The sequence below is a fragment of the Myxine glutinosa genome, chromosome 1, assembly GCF_964187855.1.
Source record: "Myxine glutinosa chromosome 1, kmMyxGlut1.1, whole genome shotgun sequence".
In the NCBI taxonomy this organism is placed as follows: domain Eukaryota; kingdom Metazoa; phylum Chordata; class Myxini; order Myxiniformes; family Myxinidae; genus Myxine; species Myxine glutinosa.
The window spans coordinates 446,207,623-446,221,177 of NC_136261.1; the positions used below are offsets into that span (position 1 = coordinate 446,207,623).

At 48.0% G+C, this 13,555-nt stretch overlaps 1 protein-coding gene and 1 long non-coding RNA gene across 2 annotated transcripts in view; both read right to left on the minus strand.

Annotated features, from left to right (window-relative positions):
* Window positions 1-13,555, minus strand: part of LOC137418556 (E3 ubiquitin/ISG15 ligase TRIM25-like) — a 1,139,870-nt gene that overhangs the window by 625,479 nt on the left and 500,836 nt on the right. The window lies entirely within an intron of this gene.
* LOC144889693 (uncharacterized) lies at window positions 8,497-11,508 on the minus strand. The gene is made up of 2 exons (XR_013622006.1): window positions 11,446-11,508; window positions 8,497-8,703 (listed from the first exon to the last, which is right to left on the minus strand). It is a non-coding gene; the product is annotated as an uncharacterized LOC144889693 (long non-coding RNA).

Genomic DNA, 13,555 nt, shown 5'->3' on the forward strand with positions numbered 1-13,555 from the left:
ACATATTGGACCCCCTGGGGCAGGTGACGGTGGCTCAAACTACCTTTTGGAGTCTCCGTAGCACCAGAGGTGTACCAACTCAAGCAGCACGAGCTATTGGTGGACTTGGTGGAGTAGAGCCTGTTATAGATGGCATCCCCATTGTTGGCTGCGGGGACACCGATGTTGAGGCAGACAACGACCATGATGCCAAGTTACTGGTGTTGATGGAGCGCTGCAGGTACGTTAAACTAAGACATGGACTGAAGAAGCTGCAGTTCAATGTGACAAAGATCTGTTTCCATGGACACATATTGTCTTCAAATGGCCTGAAAGCTGATTCTGAAAAGGTGAGAGGCATCCTGGAAATGTCACACCCAACAGACGTGAAGGTGGTCCATCATTTCATCGGCTTTGTGACCTACCTCACCAAATTCATGCCACCGCTCTCTGAGGTTTGTGAGCCATTGAAGAGACTGCTGGACAATGATGCGATATGGCATTCGATACCGAAACACGATGTGCCGTGCAGGAAATAAAGCGCTTGATCACCTCTGTACCTGTATTAAGGTACTATGACATATCAAATCCAGTCACCATACAAAGTGACTCAAGCCAAAATTAACTTGGAGTCTGTCTCATGCAAGAGGGTCAAGTTGCAATTGCATCAAGGGCACTAACGCTGATGGAGAAACACTCTGCACAGATCGAAAAAGAATGTCTGATCATAGTGTTTACCTGTCACAGCTTCCAGAACTACCTGTATGTCCGGGAAGTGATCACAGCAGAGACTGATTGCAAGTCACTCATTGCCATTTTTAGCAAGCCTCTCCGAAGCACACCACAGCGACTCCAGAGCATGTTGCTCATGCTCCAAAACTACAGCCTCAGGGTTGTGTACAAGCCTGGCCCTACAATGTACATGAGCGACATGCTCAGCATGGCAACAGCAGTGGTCAGGACTCCAAGTGCGGAACATTATGGCGTATAACATTATGGCCATTATATGGTGTATCAGTGCAGTGCATGGCAATGATTTTCCCCTTTCCAAAAAGTCTGCTTTTGTCTCCCAAAAGGCAGGTCCTGGGTTCGAGTTTTGTAAATAATCAAATTAGTAGTAGTGTTCTTGTAAATAATGCTCCCCACCGGCTTTATGTGTAGTTTTGAAGACCATTCCGCAATTCAGTTAGTCTGTGGGAATGAGTCTGATAGGTAGAATGCAACGCAGCAGGCAGGACATATTTAGTGTGTAAAGCTGTCGCACTCAGGGTGAGGTTAAAAGTAGAGGGTTACCACACCTAAGTGTCACATTAAGTTAAAGTTGTTTCGGCCCGGGTCGTGCCTGGAGAAAAGGAGGGTGCAGTGTTGCGGTTTTAGAACCCCTCACTTGTAAATACTTGTAAATAATTCTTGTAAATAATCGCTTCATTTAATAAGGTCGCACCTCTAGTTAGTCCACAAGCAACACGTAGGACATAATAGGAACTTTCAGTTATTTCCCTAGTCTGTGTTTAGTTAAGGCTCTGTTCCCAATCGTTGAATCGGCGTTGCATTAATTAAATAAGATAGGCCCCATTCGCCTCTTTGCCAGCCGCTCTCTCTCCAAGCTACGCCAGTATGCACCCCTACAGTTGGGGCTTGTCCCTCCCAATTCTATTATGCACCGTCGCTTGCCAGCAGCGTTCGCTGGCTCACTCCAAATGCCATTGAACACGCGGTCGGCTTGAGGAAAGATGGGCCAGAGCCACGAGAAGAGGTGTGGCCTCGTCCACGAGCCATCGAGGGCGGGGCCGGTGAGCCCTCGCGAACCCATCAGGGCTGAGGTGGGATGGCCTGGTAAGGGCATGGCTGGAGCTTCCAGAGGGTTCGCTGGGCTTGCCCATATAAGCACGCACGAAAAGCCCTCTGAGGGATTGTGCGAGGGGAGGCCATTGTGAAAAGACTGCCAAGAGGACTGCGCGAGGGGAGGCCATTGTGAAAAGACTGCCGAGAGGACTACGCGGGGAGAGCTCGACTGGTACAGAATGCGCGGATTGCACCAGGTGATTTATGATCTTGTTGGAAAGGCGTGTATGAACATTGAGAGAGAGAGAGAAGCAGCAGGCGCACATATTACGTACGCAGCATCCCAGTCCCCCGCTATGTCTAAAAGGTCCGGTCGTGCACCAACGCCACGCGAAGCTGCCGGCCGTTCTTTGCCGCGGTATGAGTCAACACCCGGAGCCGGACTCGAGTGAACCTGGAGCCGGACCTCGACACCTACCATCTGCCTGGACCCTTCTCCTCCTACCACTACCCTCCCATGTAAGTCTGTCTGTTTTGTCCTGCAGTTATATAAGACTGTATAGATAAGCTTGCCCTGTGTCCTTTTGCCCTTCTTCTTGTACATTCTTCCCTTTCGTTTCCTCTTTCTTGGGTTATTGTACATAATTAATAAATCTTATTTGTTCTTCCCTTTACTCTGATTTCCTTTCATTCGATCGTTGGCGTCTTTTCTCAATTGAGTACCTGTGGCACGATTTGGCCAACTGCTCAGGATCGGGTTTAGTTCCTTTGTTAATGGCTCGGGCTTCGGATTGCTCACCGCTCGGCAATTTCCATCTTGTCCGTGGTCTGGGCGGGAATTATCTCCCTGCTTTGCGGTCAGATTGGCACGCAGGTATTTGGGATTCCATTGACCAATCACCCTGGCCAATCTCGACCGGAAAGGAGCGTTATAATTTCCAGGATCGGGGTCGGCCAGCTTAAAAGACAAGGGGATTAACCCCCCCCCCCACCCTTGGTAAGGGGAGCGCCGACCCCCGAATCTGCAACAATATATATGTATATATATATTGTTGCGGTTTTGAGAGTGTACATATAACATCATTAAAGGTTAAAGGTTTTCCCCCTAGTTAGTCCACAAGCAACACGTAGGCCCCTTAGAACATTAGTTATGTCATAGTATGTGTGAGGATAAGGCCATTTCCCTAGTATCATCTGCATTGTGTAAAACAAATAAGCTTAGCTCCTTTCATTTTGCCTCCACCCTCCAAATCTACCTTGTTGGGCAGAATCCACCCCGCGCCCCCTTTTGGCTTTTGCACCTCACATTAGGATGCTCCCTAGTCAAATGACATGAGATAGGCCTGAGATAGGGAGGAGCGCGGCGTCGAGGTTGAAGCGGGGGAGACAGCAGCGGTAAGGGCCACCAGCCAATCAGGGCTCGGGTGAAATGGCGTGACAGGGCGTGGTAAGGGCGTGCCTATATAAGCGAGCACACAAATCCCTTGAACAGGACTCGTGCGAAAGAATCATTGTAAGAGGACTGAAGCAGAGGACTTGCACGATTTGCGCATGATAAAGGACTCGTGGGGAAAGGGCGTGCTAAAAAGGACTTGTTGGGAGAGCGCACTGTAAGAGGGACTTGCACGATTGCGCTTTGTATGAGGAAGTATGCGACAGGAATTCTGCGGGAGCGGCGCTTTGCTATCGAACTTGCATTGGGAGCGCCTATGAACTTGTATTGGGAGCGCATATAGCGCCGGTTCATCTATTACGTACGCAACCGTGGTCGCAAGTAACCGCCCAGCCCTCCTTACCGTTCGCCCCGTAATTGTCCAATCCACGCCAATGAAACGCGGAGACCTTCTGCCGCCCTGACCATCTTCTTCGCGGTGCGAGTCGGGGACCGGAGTGAACTGCCTGGACATCATCCCTGGACCATCAACCTGACCATCTACAACCCCATGTGAGTGTGTCTGAGTGTGAAACGGGCCCGTGTCCTGGGATAAGTATAAGACTGTATAAGGCTGCACTGTGTGTTCTTCTTCTTCTCATTGCACATAGTGTAAGAGGGACTTGCACGATTGCGCTTTGTATGAGGAAGTATGCGAACTGCCTGGACATCATCCCTGGATAACCAACTGTTATTCCTTGTTTCTCCCTGATTCGACCGTATCGGTGATTTCCGCCATTGGGTAAGCATGGCACGATTAGGAACCGCTCAGATCGGGTTTAGCCATTGTTAACGACTCTGGTCATGGTTCGCTACCGCTCGGCGTTTCCACCTATAACCGTGATTTGGGCGGGGTTTATTTCCTTGTTTCCTAGGTGGCGTTGGTACTTAGGTACTAGGAATTCGGCCTACAACCCTATTTAACGCCGTCCAGAAGGAACGTCATAGCCCCGGATCCCGTCGGCTAGTTAAAGACAAGTGGAATAATAACCTCTTGGTAAGGGGAAAGGCCGATGAGGAGATCCGCAACAATTGGTAGTCAGCAGTGGGGATTTGGAACCTGGGACTAAATTTTTTAGACCAAATTTTGGACACCAAATTTGCATATTGGCCACAACATTTGGTGTCAGGTGAGTGGGATTTGACCCGAAGTGCGCCTAACGCACTCAAAATTACGAGCGGCCGAAATTTAATATGACACCCAAATTAATTAATTATATATCCATTTGGGGTGGGGGGGGGGGGGGGGGAGGAGGTGCAAAAAGGGAAGGAGAACAAATTTACCCTTGCAAACCATGCTTTTAATCTCAGCATTGCCCAGGTGGAGGGAAATTGTAATATCTTCTGGCACCACCACGAGGTGCCACTCTGCCAACACACATTTATATAGAGCACTTATGCCTTCCTTCCAGCCCATCACGCCCCTGCGTGATGCTGTGGGCACATTGCCGATGTTACTCTCTCCTCCCCCCCTACACCCCTGAGTGAGGCCGTGGACACGTTGATGATGTTACACTCCCCGCCCCCCATGCCCACGTGTGATTCTGTGGGCACATTACCGATGTTAACCTCTCCCCCCCCCCCCCCCACGCCCACGTGTGATGCCGTGGGCACATTGCCGATGTTACCCCCCCCCCCACGCCCACATGTGATGCAGTGGGCACATTGCCGATGTTACCCCCCCCCCACGCCCACGTGTGATGCCGTGGGCACATTGCCGATGTTACCCTCCCCCCCCCCCATGCCCACGTGTGATTCTGTGGGCACATTACCGATGTTAACCTCTCCCCCCCCCCCCCCCACGCCCACGTGTGATGCCGTGGGCACATTGCCGATGTTACCCCCCCCCCCCCATGCCCATGCGTGATGTCGTGGACACATTGCCGATGTTACTCTCTTCTCCCCCCCCCCCCCCCCTACACCCCTGCGTGATGCCGTGGACACGTTGACGATGTTACACTCCCCGCCCCCCACGCCCACGTGTGATTCTGTGGGCACATTACCGATGTTAACCTCTCCCACACCCATGCCCATGCGTGATGTCGTGGACACATTGCCGATGTTACCCTCCCCCTCACCCCCATGTCCATGCGTGATGTCTTGGGCACATTGCCGATGTTACCCTCCCCCACCCCCACCCCACACCCACGTGTGATGCATTGGGCACATTGCCGATGTTACCCCCCCCCCCCCACGCCCACGTGTGATGCCGTGGGCACATTGCCGATGTTACCCTCCCCCCCCCCCCACGCCCACGTGTGATGCCGTGGGCACATTGCCGATGTTACCCTCCCCCCCCCCCCCACGTGTGATGCAGTGTGCACATTGCCGATGTTACCCACCCACCCCCCCCCCACGCCCACGTGTGATGCCGTGGGCACATTGCCGATGTTACCCTCCCCCCCCCCTCACGCCCACGTGTGATGCAGTGGGCACATTGCCGATGTTACCCTCCCCCCCCCCCCCACCGCCTCCCCCCCCCCCCCCCCACACGTGATGCCCTGGACACATTTACGATGTTACCCTCTCCCCCCTCCCCCCTCCCCCCCCAACGCCCACGAGTTATGCCGTGGACACATTGCCGATGTTACCCTCCCCCTTCCCCCCCCCATGCCCCCGTGGGCACATTGCCGATGTTACCCTCTCCCTTTCATAAAGTTGTATTTGTACCCTGAGTCTGGAGTTTGTAACTAAAAAGATGTCGCCATGGATAAGGAACAATGGCGGACAGACAATGGTGTTTATATATATATATCGATGTATCTATTTATGTGGAAGAGACGCGTCATATAATGAAAGCAGATCACACAAAAAGGGGGAAAATATAATAGCACAACAAAGGCGAGGCACCTAGCGGGGCGGGGGTTAAGGGGGGAGGGGCTGCTTCGTTCGTTGACATACGCACTTTTTAGCTCACCTGGAACAAAGTTCAGGTGAGCTTATGCGATGGCGCGTCGTCCGTCCGTCCGTCTGTATACACTTGAAACTTCTCCAAAACCGCTGAAGAGATTTTGACCAAATTTGGCACAAATTATATTTGTTGTGTTGTGACTAAAGTTTGTTGAAGGCAATAAAAAAAAATCGAGGTCTCAGGGCGTTTACCGGGGGTCAAGGTGGAGCCAGGTTTGACCCCCAAAATAGGTATTTGATTTTTATCAGAAACTACGCACATAATTTCGATGAAACTTCCCCACAACCTTCACCACCCGTGATGTACAAATGTTTGCTCAAGGCATTAGTAAAGGAGGTATACTGGGTGGGTGGGAGTGGACCCCAAAATAGGTATGTTTTTGGTTGTTTAAAGTCTTATGATTATGCTCGTATGATTCTACCTGCTGCCCTGTCTTCGAGAAACCATTGAAATTGGTTTAAAATACCTTTAGTCAGTACAGTATACTGGTTATTCTACCAGGTGAGCACCAGTGATGCCTCCGAGGGCACATTATTAAAAAATATATTAAAATACCGATATTAAAAAAAGGAAAAATTTATGATTTTAATTAAAATTAAATTTATTAAAAAATTAAATTATAAATTTAATCATAAAAAAACTTAGGGTGGGGGGGGATGCTAGAGATCTCCTTACCCTCCTCTTGGGGTGAGGGGGGGGAGGTGGGGATGCTCGAGGTCGCCTTACCCTCTGTGATAATAAAATCCTATTCAAACTGCTATTCCGCTGGTGGAAGGAGTGAAGGGGTTCTTATCGATTCTATCTTACTTGGGCGTGTGCTTGGCTAGCGTATTTAATCTGCTGCTACGAGGTGCCGCGAGATGCTGCTTTGCTTCCTGGGAGATTTGGTAAGCTGAACTGTAGTTCGATTTCGGTGTATATCGATTGAGACATGCTTTTCGCTTTATTCTGTAGTAATGGCCTTGTGCTGTGCCTTGTGCTGTGCCTTGTGTAGGTGTACGCCACGTCATTGATTTCAATAAAGCTAATTGCAACAGGTTCCAATGATCATATTTTCACTTCAATTTATTGAAATCAAAGCTTTGCTTCAACTCGCACGAGGATGGAAAAACTAATTCGCCTGGACCGCTTAAACGGAGACCCTGAGGCAAGTGATGCTGTGGACCAGCTGAATCATCGGATGAATTCCCGGCAGCTCTCTACGGATCTGGTTCCGGACATTTCCGATGCCCAGAAGCTCGGAGTCCAAACCAGCAACGTCTCCCATGTAAACTACAAATACATCGCGCAGAGCCCGACGAAGGACGAGGCCGTGACTGCCCTAAAAAGTCCGTTCATTAAACCCCGCAGCTCCATTTACGCTCGCCATATTCTGGCCAATCGGATTCTGACTCGCTGGATCAATTCTTTGTTTTCACTGACGTCACAGTTTCTGTGTACACACTTCAAATTACCCATCTCGCATTGCGCGGCGGCCATTTTGATACCCAAGCTAATCTGTCCGTGTGCGCTGATATTGATTTGTTGCGTTGGTTTATGGTGAATGCGGATCGCAAAAAGTCTGTTTTATAAAGTAATTTTGTTTGTTTTGTCACGTTCATGTGGAGTGTGGTGCCATCTAGTTTATATTACGTATTGTTGCCCAACAAACACAGAACATTCGGTTTAAGTTTGCCGTGGACCAGTGAACTGGTGAACACCTGGGCAGTGGGTCAACCTGCAACCAACTACCTGTAGAACAGACTTGGAGTGTACGTAAGGATACGGTAGATCCAGGCTTGAGTATGGCTAGCAGTGCGAGTGCCAACCTTGGCTACCAAGAGACGCTCCCCCCGGACGTTCTTGTTCGTTACAAAGAGAAGATTTCTGTCATTGGGTGTGACCCTTATGGTCTATCAAATGATCAATTTGAGAAGAATGTGAGCAAGTGGCCTCAGGTGACCCACATCGACGTGATCAACTACCTGTTGTTCAGCAAATCGGCCTATACCAAAGATGAGTTGAAGAAGTATAAATCCCTCGAGGCATACAGGTTGTACCAAGATGGATGGGTGCGCCAAATCCTACACAAAGAACTGAATGACGTCCACTTGATTCGATCCAAGGTATTAATATATTAAACAAACATGTATTTTTTAAAGCTGCTTGTGTTAATGTTATGGACCTGATTGATTAAGTGCCCTCCATTTGTTCAAAAACCACTGCAGTTTTAAGCTGTGCATGCATGTGTGCATACTTTGTAGACATGTGACGCACAGTGCGAAGTGAGTGCCGCCATGTGTGCTTTGTGCGTATGGCCATAAGTCATCACCTATATTTATCATGTAAGCAACGATTACATAGCACGTTCTTCACATGATAAAATCGAGATTCATTTTGACCGAGTTGATAAGAGTACATAACTTTAGAAAGTTTATTGGACAGTTTCAAATTCAATACTTTTATGTTCCAGGTTTCGCATTCCATGAGGATCCATGACAAGCCGCTGGAGCCGTGGATAATCCTGAGCAGTAATGGTGTGATTCAGTCAGCCCATTGCACTTGTGTGGCCGGTCTTGGCGAAGGCTGTAGCCATATAGCAGCCGTGCTGTTTGCGCTAGAAAATGGAACACGCATCACACAAGAAACATCTGTCACTGATGTGCCAGCCTACTGGATGTGTCCCACACCAGCCAATTTTCAGACTCCATTTAAAAGAATACAGGACATGGACTTGCGATCTGCCGCCAAGAAACGGAGATTAACTGAAGAATTTCCACCCAATGAGCAAGTGCATGCATCCAGTGACCTCAATACTTTGGGCACCATACCTTCCCCCACAAAGCAGGAAGTAGATGCATTCCATGCCAAACTGTTCAAGGCGCTGCCAAACTCTGCTCTATTATCACTGACGGACACGTACAGTGATACCTTTGTGCCAAAGTCTGTTCTGGGGCTACTACCCAAAGAAATGACATTGTATTATGACAAAAAGTTGGAGAAGAAAAGCTACAAGGAATTAATGGCTTATTGTGCTGATTTTGAGATCTCTGTCAGCACCGAGCAGAAAAAACAAGTAGTGAAAATGACATCAACACAATCATCTTGTGCTTTGTGGCATAAAATGCGACTTGGTCGTGTGACAGCATCAAATTTTTATTCTGCATGCCATTCAAGTGTGCTGCAACCTGCACTATCAACAGTGAAAGCGATTTGCACACCCCAGTCCAAAAGCTTCACTTGTGCCGCCATAGAATGGGGAAGGAAGTACGAAGGTGTTGCCCGTAAACAGTACGAACTGGGGCAGCACAAGATGCACAATGACTTTATCCTTCAGCCGAGTGGCTTGTGGTTGAGTGAGGAATATCCAATGTTTGGAGCCAGCCCAGATGGACTGGTGAGCTGTGCGTGCTGTGGATCCGGATGTGTCGAAGTAAAGTGTCCATACACACTAAAGGATGCGGATGTCAGTACTTTGAAGTGGATTGAAGTGGATGACAATGGCGATATGCACTTAAAAAGAGGCCACAAGCATTATTACCAAGTGCAAATGCAGTTGTTCATGACAAAGACACAGTATTGCGATTTCATTGTCTGGAGCCCCGACAAGATCATGAAAGAGCGCATATTCGTTGATGAGGAATTTTGGGAGAAGATGTCGGAAAGAGCAAAACAATTTTACCAGAAATGTGTTATGCCGGAACTTTGTGCAAAATATTTTACCTCTCGTGCCACACTGAAACCTGGGAGGGTCAGCGAGAACACTGCTGCAACGCCTGCAGCACAGGACACCGAGCTGTACTGCATATGTCATGGGCCAGACAATGGGACAAAGATGGTGTGTTGTGATGGAGAGAACTGCAAGGTGCGTTGGTACCACACACACTGTATTCAGGTGAAGCGTGTGCCTAAAGGTTTGTGGCTGTGTCCACAGTGTAAATTAGAATTGTAAAGTGTATGTACTATCATGTCTTGGATGGCAGGCCTTCCAGAAGGAAAACCTACAACTCCCAGGACAGGATCAATATTTGTGATTGAGATATTTGTTTATTATTATTAACAAGAGTTCCCTTGTGCATTCCAATTCTATACATGAAACCGAAAATAAGACCATATATATTTTATTTAGAAGAGTATCAGATGAAATTTGGGTTTTGAAGCCACCTTTCTGCAATCTGTGTGCTAAACCTGGCCAGCGAACTGCCTGGGTAATGAGATGAAGAGTGAAACATATATTATTTTATAGGATTGTCTACGACCAGCACATTGATGCAGTTCAGCATAGATTTCATTCGAATGGAACAACAGAAGGACAGAGACTTGCAAAGCAGCAACACACACGGACAACTTTATCAATGGTTGGCGTTTTATCACTTTTCTTTTTCTTCAAGAATTCCAGAGGTATTTCCGTGTCGAAGATTCTGAATTTCCTCACGACAAGCCCAATGACGCGTTCAACGTGGATGCGAACACTGGCGATTTTGCGAGTGTTTTCCACTTCCATGGGGTGGAGTTGGTTTTTTCCACCTTTGAAGTCGGGAATCACCAGCTTTGCCTGATAAAAGGCAATATCATCCGCAATTTTGAAGCCTCTATCTGCAAGCACAATATCTCCAGGCAACAGATTTTGTAAGAAGCCAGATTTCTGTACAATGTGCTTGTCAGATGTCCGACCCCCCCAACCAGCAGAAATGAATATGACTGTCCCTTGTGGAGAAATACCGATCAAGTATTTCACTGTATGGTGTTGCTTGTAGTTGGAATATGTGTACACCTGGTTCAAAGCACCACTAGGTTTTTCTGTGAATAGTTCAAAGCAATCAATTATCACCGATACTCGGTCACCAAAAGTTCTCCGAAAACACATGGGCATAGACTTTCGTAGATTTTCACGATCAGGCCATCTGACACAAAACTCTAATCTCACACACAGCACATCAAGTGTGGCATGGAACACGCGCTGTGCTGTGGACAGTGATATATTTAACTGATATGCTATATCTTGGAACACATAATTCATTCTCAGTTTTATCAGACACAATAAAAGTTGTTGATACTTTGAGATCTTTTGCATATTTGGAAGCTGGTGTTCTACCATCTCATAAACTACGTCCAAAAGTTCAATATTCGGCAACCCAGTGTACAACAGAACCTTGTCGGGGGATGCAACATAGGTACATCGGTCAAAATTGTTGTTTCTTTGTTTCACCATGTCTTCTGCTTCAACAAGTCGCGCTTTGTTGTCACTTTCAAGTTGTGATATTGCATACGACGTCAAATCAGTCTGGACCAGCTGGTGTGCAGATTCAATGGTGTCCAAAGCGGATGTGCTTCCTTCATTATCAATCATCACACTTACCGCTGGCTGCTCCAGATCAGGCGACTCTGAGGCAGAAGCAGCTTCACCAACGCTGCATTGCTGTCTTCTGTTTAGAGACAAGAGCGATGAAACGGCATCAGCTTCCTGTCTTTTCCGTTTGCGACCGCGCGCTCTGTCATACCTCCCAGAGGCTGGTGTGTCCTGTTCACACTTGGTATAACCAAGTTGCAAGGTTGGCAACCAAGAAGAATTTGTCTTGAGATGGAGATAGCATTTCTCATCTGAAATATCACAAAACATACAATAATTGCAAATAATTTAGGGTGTTCAGAATAACTAAAAATGTGTCGAGAGACACAGCTGATGCCCTCCCCATTAAAAGAAATACAAGGCGAGTTTCTTAAGTCCAAATACATGGCCAAAAAAGTGAAATATTCAATCAACAGTCAATATTTTATATTTAAATGTCACTATCACTGATATCATAAAAACCAAATATTGTATTCAATATCATTAATGATTATAGTAATTGTATGGTTATACAATGAAACATGTTCTTACTTACTGTTAACAAAATGCTTGGAGCAGACAAGTGTGCGATCCCACTGTGATTCTGTTTGGATGTCACTGCGATTGATGGCAGCCTTCCGCAAACGCCGCCTCTCTTCACTTAAATTTCTTGTTTCCTCACCCTGATTCAGTAGAAGTTTGGGCGTTTTGTAAAACGTAACTCCTGGCCTAACGCCTGGCCTGTTTGAACAACGAAATACGCTGCAAATTGGCATGACTGGTCGTGAACAAAAACTATTTAATGTGAATCCGCTGACGACGTTGTTCGAGAGGGTATCAAAATGGCCGAGGTGTCCCAGGGTGCCCTGCGCGCGTGCTCCGATGACGTCACAAGAAAACAAAGAATTCGCCCAAGTGCTTAAACAGTTGGGGAAGGAGTTCCCCATACCGGAACGCTCGGGCGCAAGGTCCCGATGACCTGGTACGCGATGCTTTTATTACTGGTCTGCAGTCGGCTTCAATTCGTCAACGTTTGCTCGAAAACGAGACGCTGGACTTGAAGACGGCCTTGGACCAAGCCCGCGTTTTGCAAACTGCCCAAGCCATGTCTGAAACATCCGGCCGCCCTTCAGTAACTCTCAGTGCTGCAACGCTCGGAGGAACACGGAGGTTCAGAATTGAACACCGAGCTGGACCCCACCCGTTGTGACGTGCGCCAACGTCACGCAACGTCACGGCTTGGCCACCGAACCAGCCACACAGCGGGTCTACATGGCCTCGGGGGCCTTGTGGCAGCAATCGCGTGGAGTGTGTACTGTTACCATGATTGCCAGTGATGTGATTTATACTGATGTTAAGTTGTTGGCTCTTCCTAACCTGTGTGCGGATGTACTTCTGGGGCACGACTTCTGGAATAGACACAAACGTCTAGAGATGCAATGTGATGGTCCACACACGCTCTCCGTGGGCCCCGAGCCGAGTCCGATATGCGGACTTGCGGAAATTGCCGTCGAACCGCCTCCACTATTCCCGACTTTAACTGCTAATTGCCGACCCGTCGCCATGAAATCTAGACGATACTCGCAGTCAGACACACTCTTTATGGCCGAGGAAACAAAGCGTCTTTTACAGGAAGGGATCATGGAACCCAGCCGATCCCTGTGGCGAGCTCAGGGTCTGGTTGTGAACAGCCCTACCCATCGCAGACGCTTGGTGGTAGACTACTCTCAAACTATCAATAGGTACACCCAACTCGATGCGGATTTTTGCGATGCGATGATGTCGGCATTTTAAAAATTCATTTTCTCGGCAACCGTTGGTCCGATTGACATGAAAATTTCACCATAGGAGGGCGCCTCCTGTGGAATATTTCAGTGAATATTATGACGTCACAGGTCACGTCGTACGGGCGCCATCTTGGAAAAAATTCGCACCTCTTTATTATCTCTGAAGCTACTCCATGGAAAAAATTGAGACCTGGCGCATTGTCACCGACTCCCCATGGGGAATAAGATATGTTAATGATGATGTCATCGGTGCCTTCGTTATGACGTCATAATTCGACAAATACAACACTTATCCATCCGATCATTATTTTAAAAAATTCAGCAACTGTTGGTATAATGGACACGAAATTTTC